The sequence below is a fragment of the Juglans microcarpa x Juglans regia genome, chromosome 5D (genome assembly GCF_004785595.1).
Source record: "Juglans microcarpa x Juglans regia isolate MS1-56 chromosome 5D, Jm3101_v1.0, whole genome shotgun sequence".
Lineage (NCBI taxonomy): Eukaryota > Viridiplantae > Streptophyta > Magnoliopsida > Fagales > Juglandaceae > Juglans > Juglans microcarpa x Juglans regia.
Window position 1 is genome coordinate 18,287,882 of NC_054602.1, and position 10,812 is coordinate 18,298,693.

The 10,812-nt window shown below is 40.2% G+C and overlaps 1 pseudogene; it reads right to left on the reverse strand.

The window, feature by feature from the left end:
• Nucleotides 1-4,854: 4,854 nt before the first annotated feature.
• On the reverse strand, nucleotides 4,855-8,105 carry LOC121265546 (annotated as a pseudogene).
• Nucleotides 8,106-10,812: the final 2,707 nt, after the last annotated feature.

Consider the following 10,812-nt stretch of genomic DNA (forward strand, 5'->3'; position numbering starts at 1 on the left):
TGAACTTACCTAGAGCCGAACTGCTCTGATACCACATGTGGCGCCATCGACCTCACGTGTGATTTGATCGAATTTGTGACACCGGAATGATGACTACATGGTTCACAGGCCCATCACCCTGTGCAAGTGTGTGCAAACATGCGTTGATGTGTGCAGCAAAAATAAGTCAGTGGATAGATATAAGGTAGTCAAAACTAAGTATTAGAAAGTTTTCTACTTTACAACCCAAAATAAAAACCACCGATCGATTATACATTTATCCAACTGAAATAAAGGAAAGGAAACAAGGTTCAACAACAAATACGAGTACAATCCCAAGCCTTCACTTCTCAGGATGGGCCGGTCCCTCTTGTTCATACTCATTCTCTGCATCAAAGCCTACAGTTCCATGAAACAAAGTTGTAGGTAGGAATACCATGGTGAGATTTTGCAATCTCAACATGCAACAACCAAGAGATTAAATAATGCATCTATACAACCAACAAAGTATGATAATCATACAAGCATAAGATCACAATATCCATTTTTCCACCCTTTCCCAAAAATAACACATTTAAACATAACACTCACGCCAAAAACCCCTTTGGCCCTAAACACAATCATTTATTACGCATGCACCATGGTCTCCCCTATGGACCATGCGCACACCCTGGCTCCCTTTGTCACACCATGGGTAACGTCTGTGCATGTGACTTCATAATGAGTGATGCCAAACTCCGCGTCTGGCGCGTTCGTGACCAGGCATCCTCTAAACCCCGCTAGCAGAGGAGCTATTGAGTCGTGCCAAGAGTATTGCTGTCTTGGCCAAGCCAACTGTCGCTCAGCGACAGCCCAGGGGACGTCACTCAATTTTACACGCTCCCGAGTAACCAGAGGAGCTCCACCGAGATAATACCCCTTCTCGGCTTGGGGTTGTGATCCACATAAAGTCCGTACAATCATTTTATTTATGCATGCACCATGGTCTCCTAGGGATCATCCGCATACCCTGACTCCCTTCATCACACCACGTGTAACGCTCGTGCATGTGACTTTGTAACGAGCGATGCCTAGCTCCAGGCTCGTGCGTATGTGTCCAGACATTCTTTAACCCCCGCAAGCAGAAGGGCTACGGAGTCGTGCCAAAAGCATTATCGTCTTGGTCGTGCCAACTATCACTCGATGATAGCCCAGGGGACGTTACTCAGTTTTACACGCTCCCAAGTGACCAGAAGAGCTCCATCGAGATAATACTCCATCTCTGCTTGGGGTCGTGATACGCACGCACCCACAAAAATATTTCCAAGATACGAAAACCTAGTTTTCAAATCACGCCACATGGCAAAACACAACATAGTTAAACAATCAAGACATATATTAATAACGGTAGATATGCAGATTCATGCAGACAATATATTGGATGACATGACATAACCCAGATTAGACAATATACATCATCACAACAGTCAGAAAGTGCACCGTTTAACAAACCCAACTACACGCATAATCCCATCCTCCATCCGGCCCATAGCCCACTCCAAACTACTGCTACGATTATCAATCTCAACACTTCGTGGGGCCCAAGGCCCATCTCAACACAGCCAGACTTCAAACAATGTTAGTGATAAATGGATGTCATAATCCCAAGGGTCGCTTTGGAGAGGTACTTATAGCTCGGACAAGCAATTTCTGGATGATCAAGCTCGTTGTCTAAGGGGTCTAGCGAGTGTGTGTGCGCATTGTGTGGTAGAGCGAGTCGGTAGTGGCAGCGCACGGTAACGGAGGCAAATCTACAGATTAATGGAGGCCCACGGCTTGGGAAAAGCTTAAGGGTGATGAGACTGGCAGAAAGGAGGGTGGAGAGGACTCATGCAATGGAGAGGGTGGTGGTGGGCCATTGAGCACGGTGAACAATGGCTGACCTGGACTAAACTTGAACCTATAGGGTTGGGAAAATAGTGGGTGGCAAATCTGATGAGTTTAAGAGTGTGGCTGAAGAGGACTCTCGCAATGGATGCTGGTGGTTGGTGGCGGAGTAGAACCCTAACAGAGGAGATCTAGCCTTTGATTGGGTGAAAGGACATGGCTTGTCACGCATGGCGCGAGGTGGAGGACGACATGCATGGCCCATTGCTGTGGAATGAAGAAGAGGAGTGGCTTGGGGGGGCGGGGGGGCTTGTGCGGCGCTGGGGAAAAAGGAATGAAGTAGGGACTTAGGATTCCTCCCTTCCCTTAGTCAAAATGCATAGCGTAGAGGAAAGGGGCTAGGCCCCTTGTTTGTAACTTATGGGTTCACCCACATGGGTTGGGCCAGAAATAGAATTCTCACACTTCAAACAAAACCCACTTGAACATATAGGACCCAACTTCACAATTGAAAACACATAAATCTCAAAACTAACCCACTACACAAAAGGCCTAAACCAAAAATATAAATAAGATAAAATACAATAAAATAGAATAAACCACATAAAATAAAACAAAATAAAACAAACACTAATAATAATGATGAATAAATTAAAACACACTAATATTGGGGTCTCACATCTCTCGAGATGAGGAAGAATTTGTTCTGCCATCACTTAGCATTGGAGTGAAGTGGCTTGAGACCGGCAAGCCTGAAATTTGACCGAGATTGGAAGCTGCAACTATTCACTTGGATGGCACGAACTATATGGGTGAACAGGAACTCCTACATGGTCATCCCCTGTAGAATCCAAGAATATCATGCGTCACGCCACTCAATGCCAGAAGAATTCGCCAGGCGTGGGGGTTCAACTGCGCAAAGGCCAGACCTAAGAAGTCCAATAAGTCACTTATCGGGCGGCAAAAAGGGAGATTAAGACCATGGGAGAACGCGCCAGTGTACAGAGCCACTTTCTTGGAGTTGCCCACTAAGTCAACAGCGGTGCGGTCGACCTTGGGAAGCTGTAAAACCACTGATTTTGGGATCGAGTACGTCATCTATAGGGCACCAAAGGTGGACCCAATAAAGGAGGGAGGCCTGTTGCGAGAGGCATTTCTTGAAGCCATGGGAGATACCTAGGAAGAAGGTAGTATGGCGTGGGTAGCGATGCGAGAGGGGGGATAAGCTGCTGAAGGGAGAGTATATAGGGTAAGGGCAACAGTTGGAGAACCTAGTAGGAAGTGTGATGGGACACGACGAGGTGATAGTTGTGCATATTCTCGAGGCAGGAAGACGTACGAACATGCGGGCATATTACGGACGTGGGAAATGTTTAAATTTCCACTACGCTAGCATATAGGGAATTCGCGAGGTAACTGGAATGGTGATGTTTGCACTCCCGGGCTGGGCCCGCACTGCCTAGTAGAGCCCACTGGCCGTAGGGGGAATGGGTCGAAAGAACTATGGGAGAAAGGCCCGAGCAAACCCACTGCCAAGAGGTTCAGCGAGAGGCCTTCCCCTGTCTCCCATCCCAGTGCATTCATGGGACCAAGATAGCTTTGGATCTTGTCCCCTAATTAATCAGACACTTTAAATGCATCTAAGAGTGGCCAACTCCCCTGAGGTCGGACCCTAGTGCCTGGCACAGTTGGCAGCATTAAATGCCATGTCTCGCCATTTCGGCAAGGAGAATGACGACCATGATGGGCGAGTTTTACGAGGAACGGGGCACAAATAAAAGCAAGCCCGTGACAAGAAGGAAAGAGAGGTTTTTCACTGGTAAGACTCATCCTCTCTGTTCTCAGAGACTAAGCTCTCACGATAATTGACTTGGGCATTGGAGGCTCACCGGTCCCAGCCTCCCTTTCCTTCCCCCTCTTGTAGGTGTTGGATAGCGGTTATGGTAACGGCTACAAAACACACCTTAACAGTGAGTTGCACTTTCTCCTACTTAATTTGGCCTTTTGAATGATGTAATTGTTCATGTAAATAAAAATATCTGAAAATTAAAATTCTAGCTGGGTTTGGTGGCCAAGACTACGTTCAGAACAGAATTGATAAAAGAATGATCGGAAATAATTTCACCAGTTTATCCTTCTTCTCAATCATTGTCTTGTTATATTGTCCTCTGTTTCCACTTTTCACTTTAACCTCTATATGCTTTAATTAAGTGTTTTATGCTTCTAAATGTCAGAGCAGTTTAACAACGAACTCTCTCTTTCTGGTAGAATCCCCTCGAGCTATTTCAATACTTCATTTGAATTCAGATGCTGCCAACACTACTAAAGGCCTTGCTTTTGATGGTGTCTTCATCACACTGTACAACATTGAACTAGAAAAATCACAGGTGGTATTGCGTGATCATGTTGAACAAGCTGTACCATCGTCATTGGATCCTACTGCATTGGCAAGCTGAGTTCTATGGGTTTCAACTTTGTTCTCATCGGTCTGTGGGCAGTGTATATGTGAAGTGTATGATATAATCCAACTATTAAGTGTAAAGAACGTATTATATATATATATATATAGGGTTTGATTATTAGTATTTATAAATTGTAGGTGGGGACAAAAGTCATTTTTATTTCAACTATGAAGTGTTTTGATAATTTCACTAATCAATCTAATTATTTTAATAGACACAGTAACTTAAATATTCAATAACATCTATCTAATGTCCTAATTGTAGTAGTCATGTGCTCGATAGATAGTTAGATACACCTAATTGCCATTTGCTAGTATAAAACCTTTTCAATTAGGAAAATCTTGAGTATCCGCATTAACTTGGTTTAATTAAGTTTCAAGGCATAAAGATGGTAAACATTTAGCTTATATACTAGTTTTTTAGTAAGGGTATATTCACACACACCCCACGTACTCGCGCGCACACACCCAACCTCACACACACACCCCCACATGCTCACACGCACAAACCCAACCTCACACACCCCTGCACGACTTTAGGGCTTACATTTTCTATTTTGAGGAAAAAAAGACCCTACTAACACTAACTTCATATCAATACATTGCACCAAATAGAATTCGACATTAACGTCCGTGAATCAAAGAAACTGTTACTTCATTGACAGAAATGGCTCCTTCGCTAGTTGATGTGTCTTTCTGACGGTTACTACCCTTCAAAACAAATGCAGGTTGTTGTGGAGAAGGAAGAGGTCTGTCATTACCCAACATTGCAAAGACTGCTGACATGTTCGGCCGATCTGTTGCATATTCTTGCACGCACAAAAGCCCAATTTGAATGCATCTTGCAACTTCATTATCAGGGGTTTTGTCAACCAATGATGAATCAACTATTTCCATGGCTTTGCCTTCTTTCCATAACTCCCAAACCTACACTTAAACACCATGTTCGTGTCTTTAGGGTTAAATAAAACAAGACAAATTATTTGCATATACTTGTACTCACATGCGCAATCAAGTTTGAGGAGGGATCATCGTGAAAATAAGTAGTGTTCCTTTTGCCATAAATAATCTCCAGTAGCAAAACCCCAAAGCTGTATACATCTGACTTCACTGAAAATAGTCCACGCATCGCATACTCCGGAGACATATAACCACTGCAACAGCGTAATGAAATTATCACGAAACTAAAATGATATGATTAATGTTTTGCTTAAAAAATAAAGAAATTGTTTTGTAATATGAATGTATCCTTAATTTGTAGCACACTTACTATGTTCCAACTACACGATTTGTATTTGCTTCAATTTGGTCTCCCGACTCCCCTCCAACAATTCTAGCCATACCAAAATCGGCAATTTTTGGATGCATTGCATTGTCAAGTAGAACATTGCTGGCCTTTAGATCTCTGTGGATAATCCTTAATCTTGAGTCTTGATGAAGATATATGATCCCTCGAGCAATCCCACAAATAATATCGAAGCATTTGCCCCAATCTAATAATGATCTTTTTGTGTCATCTGAATGAAGAGATCGCATACCTTTAGATGATTTGCTTGGTAGGTATGTAGAACACTAGAAGAAAAAGCTAGATCAAAAAGCTTATGTGAAAGAAGACATACCAAAAATGAAAGTGTCTAAGCTTCTATTTGGCAAGTACTCATAGATTAACATCTTTTCTTCTCCCTGAACGCAATAACCAAGAATCCTCACAAGGTTCCTGTGTTGAAGTTTAGCAATGATTGCAACTTCATTCTTGAACTCTTCTATGCCTTGTCCTGAGTACTTTGATAGTCTTTTCACTGCTATTTCCTTTCCATTGTATAAGCAACCCTGAAAGCAAACACCAATTTCAACCTTGATCAACATTCAGAATGGAATTACTGATGCATTGCACACTAATGAATTGAATTTTAGGGAGATTACTTTATATACTGATCCAAAACCACCTTCTCCTAGCTTGTTAGAAACAGAGAAATTATCCGTGGCTGCAACTATCTTACTTAGTTCAAAGAATTGTAAATCTGAATTTCTCGTACTTCCATCGAGCTCCCTTCTAGTTGAAGATTCTTCAATGCTTGCTCCAGTGGAAGTAATGCTGAAAGTATACTTGTTTTGTCTTTTCTCTATCGTCAAATGCAGTTAGAAATTCTGGTAGTGCAAAAAAAAAAAAAAAAAAAAAAAAAAAAAAAAAAAAAAAGAAACCGCTTTAAAGATCATGTTTTACTTACTCTTAATCTTCCTCATTATGAAAGTCACAATAAGCAGCATTAGTGCAACAGAAACCACAAGAATCGCCAGCTTTTTCTTGTTCTGAAGAAGACCATTCTTCTTTGCATATTGAGCTAAGGAAAAAAAAAAAAAAGGGTGGAAAACTCAATCTTTATACCCGATTCATGAACCAGAATCTTCTTCGACTTAGATGGGATATGGATCATGTTTTAAGTAAAAAAGAAGAGAAGTAATAAAACTGGAGTACCTAACGTAGCTGCATCCACGCGTAGATATAAATATTGTCCTCCATTTGAATAAACTCTCGTGTCCACCAAGTTGCCGTGCCATGTAAGGCACCCAATCCCTCCCTTTGTGTCGTTTGCATAGGTGTATGACGTACAAGTACAATTCTTGCTCGCACTCTTGCTCGCACTCTTTCAATGACAGACTCATGTCCGCGCGTGCTATCGAGGTATCCGGCACCTTCACACGTGCAAGTTTCACGAACCCTTCTCCGCTGTTGCACGTGAACACTCCTTGATTCCTCACGCACCCGCCCGACCATCTCTCAAGAACCAATCACGGGCCGACTTGGGTTCAAACCCGGGCAAGCACGTGCACTCAAACTTTTCTACGTTGTTCGGGTCACAGTAACTGTTTGGACCGCATTCTTGGTAGTTATCGCACTTCTCTTTCGGGGCGGACCAAAACCCGACCCACCCGGTCTCGTGCCAAGTAGACCGCTTCACGACGCCAGGTTCCTCCACCATCACTCTAGTGAAAACATTAGGTACAGTGACACCGTATTCGATGGTGATCTCATCTTGATTATCCACGTAGCTGCCGTTGAAGATGTAATTCCGTGTCATTTCGGGTAGGCCGCTCCATCTTTGTCCGGTCCAAGATCCGCCCCGCCACAAAGGAGTCCCACCCTCGTATAAGAACAGCTGCGGATAACCGGTTGGATCAATCGCATAGGTGCAGTTGCCGGTTCCTGGGTCATCTTTGGACTTCCAAGATGTCAGGAACCGGTTCAGTCCAGTACGGCGATCGAGCCCGAGTTTCATAAACGGAAGCAAAGTGTCGGTCGGAAAGTCAAAGCTCTGCCATATAAAGCTCTGGGTTTCTGGATGAACCAAAACGAGGTTCCCGGTGTCCAAGAGCCTAGCCATGGAATGCTTCGCGAAGACAACAGATGCGTTGGTAGACCAGATAGGGATGCTTCGGTTCGTCTCGGTGATGACGAGGTTTCCATGATCGTCGATGGAGAGTATACCGGCAGTGTCGTCGAGAGGGTCGTCTCTGTTAGCGACCCAAACAACCGTTTTTAGTGGCACTTTGTTATACCAAATCCCGACGTAGCGACGGCTAGAATTTGCAGGACTGAAAAAGCCAAGTGCAAACGTTTCTCGGTGGGAGACGAGGATGTCACCGTCTTTAAGAGGCTCGTCCGGCGTTATGGTGTCTAGGGAAACGCATATTTGGAAAAGGAGAGAGAGAAGCAATAATGGAGTCAATAACTGTTTAGAAGGAGAATACATGGTTCTTCGGCTCTTCCAACAAGACAGCGAGCTGGCTTGCTTGATTTTTATTTTTTTGCACTTTTTGTTTGTCTGAGGTTGTTGTTGATGAAATCAAAATCATAAATTTAAAACAGGGGCAATCTCAACGAAATGAACGAGAAAGGTCTACGACTCTAGTCTCTACCTGCCTCAACTTCAGGTGAAGTTTTTAATTTCTTTTGTTTGACAAAGACATTCGATACAGGAAAATGCTACTTGATTGCTGGACGTGTTCGAGTATATTTATATTTTTTTTAAATATTCTTTAAATATTTTTAAATTCTTAAAAAAAAATATTAATTTATTGATAATTTCTTTTTTAACCATTAAAATTAAAAAGTTAAAAAAATAGAATAAAATACATTGCTATTAAAAAGTGAAAATACAAGTGACCAATTGCTACTGCCTGTGGCCTATTGGCACAAAACCCACATCTCTAAAGTGGATATCATGTTCGACATCCCTCTCCTAATATATCAAAAGAAAAACATAAGTTATCAATTCTGTTCGAATCAAATTTTTTATTTAATTTTTATTCTTTTTAACTTTTTTTTTAAATAAAGATGATTTTTATAATTTATTTTCACTTTTAAAAATTAAAAAGAAAATTCGGTACACTTTCAATAAGAAAAATAAAAAGGATGTGGGGTAGCAATATCCTATTGGTTTTAATTTCCTTTTCAAAATTTCAATGCACATGATGCCTCCTTAACACCCTTATTGTGAAAAATTTTACTTTTAAGTCGTGGTGTAAAATTTTACTTTCAAGTCGTGGTGTAAAACATGATTAGGAAAGTGTTTGCATGATATAATTTAATTTGGTAGATAAATTTTAAATTTTAAATCTTATAAATTAAATCTTACTACTTAAATAATGTAGATAGTGTGCTCAACACACCGACGAATAAAATAGCTCTAATATAAAATACCAAGATATATAGTAGAAAGTCCATTGAAATATCCTAACCTCCATGTCTATTGGATAAAAATTGTTTTATTAAGAGAAATGTTTTAGTCACAAAAAATATTTTACAAAGATAAATCTTACAAACTGTCGTGACTTAATATAATATGTTAAATTGTAAACTATTTTTCTAAAAATAGATCTAATATATTGCAATTTTACTATAATGCAATTTTGAATTAAGGGATACATGAAAAAAAATTATTAAATACAAATATTTCTCATTATTTTTTTGACAAAATTTGAGCAAGGGTCATTTTGATATCCTTTTTCTTTTCTTTTTCCCGCCTAAAACATGTCTCGTTGTAGCTTCATCTCTGATTCGAAATATCATGTGTTGAGTTTCTTCGTTGTTTATGAGAAAACTTGTAACTGTGACCATAGGACTTTATAAGCTGAGGAAGACCGATTGAATATTTAGTATTCGATCAACCTATAAAGATCTAGAAAGTATTTTCTCTTTCCAACCAAGATCACCATTGGTTGTCATTGAATTAGGTAATCATTAAAGTAGTCAACACGCACGCACCTTTGAAATTGAAACAATTGATAAGGACACAAATTTTAACTTATTTGGTTTCATTATTTGGCGGATACTTAAAAATTATATTACACTTTAGAGATATACATTTTTATTAAAAGTATTAAGAAAATATTATTCTAATTAAGGGTGGATAAACTCTTAGAGCATTGGCAATGGCCTAGCCAAATGTCAATACAAGTCTAAATTTTAGCTAGATGTGAAAAAAAAACCTCCACATTAGACTAGCTAATAGTTCAAAACTTAAAACTTGAGCTACAGTAAATCTTGAGTTGTCTCCAAACATGACGAGTCACTGTTCACAAAAGAAAGTAATATTTTATTATTTTATCTACCTCTATCCCTATTTCTCTCATTCTTTTCTCTTTCTTCATACCGAATAGCCTCATTTCCCTCGTCTTTCCTTCTTCTTCCGAAAGCTCCCAACACGTTGATCCTTCGGCTTCATCTTCTTCAACCCGCCAAATCGCACCCTCACCGAATCGCACTATTTCATTCTTTTTCTCTTCCTTTTCTCTCACGCCGAATCACACCCTCTCGTTTCTCCCTCCCATTTTCGCCTTCTCTCTGCACCATTGCCGAATCGCACTATCGCCCCTCGCCGATGCGAATCGCACCATTTGTTTTATCAAGAGAAATGTTTTAGTCACAAAAAGATTTCACAAAGCTAAATTTTACAAATTGACGTGACTTGATATAGTATGTTAAATTGTAAACTATTTTTCTAAAAATAGATCTAATATATTGCAATTTTACGATAATGCAATTTTGAATTAAGGGATGCATGAAAAAAAAAATTATTAAATACAAATTTTTCTCATTATTTTTTTGACAAAATTTGAGCAAGGGTCAATTTGATATCCTTTTTCTTTTCTTCCCCCCCCCCCCCCCCCCCCCCCCCCCAAAACATGTCTCGTTGTAGCTTCATCTATGATTCGAAATATCATGTGCTGAGTTGGTTTGGCATATTTTTGCAAAGATGATGGTTCCCGTGTTGCTTTAATTAATTATTCCAATTACCAATTAGGTAAACATATCTAAAAAGTAATCACTATCTATTTTGTCCATGGGTTTATGCATCTATCTTGCCGATGCATGTGCTGGATAGATAGATATACCTAATTGCCATTTCCTAGAATAAAACCTTTTCAATTAAAAAAATTTTGAGTATCCGCATTAACTGGGTTTGATTAAGTTTCAAGGCATAAAGATGGTAAACATTTAGCTT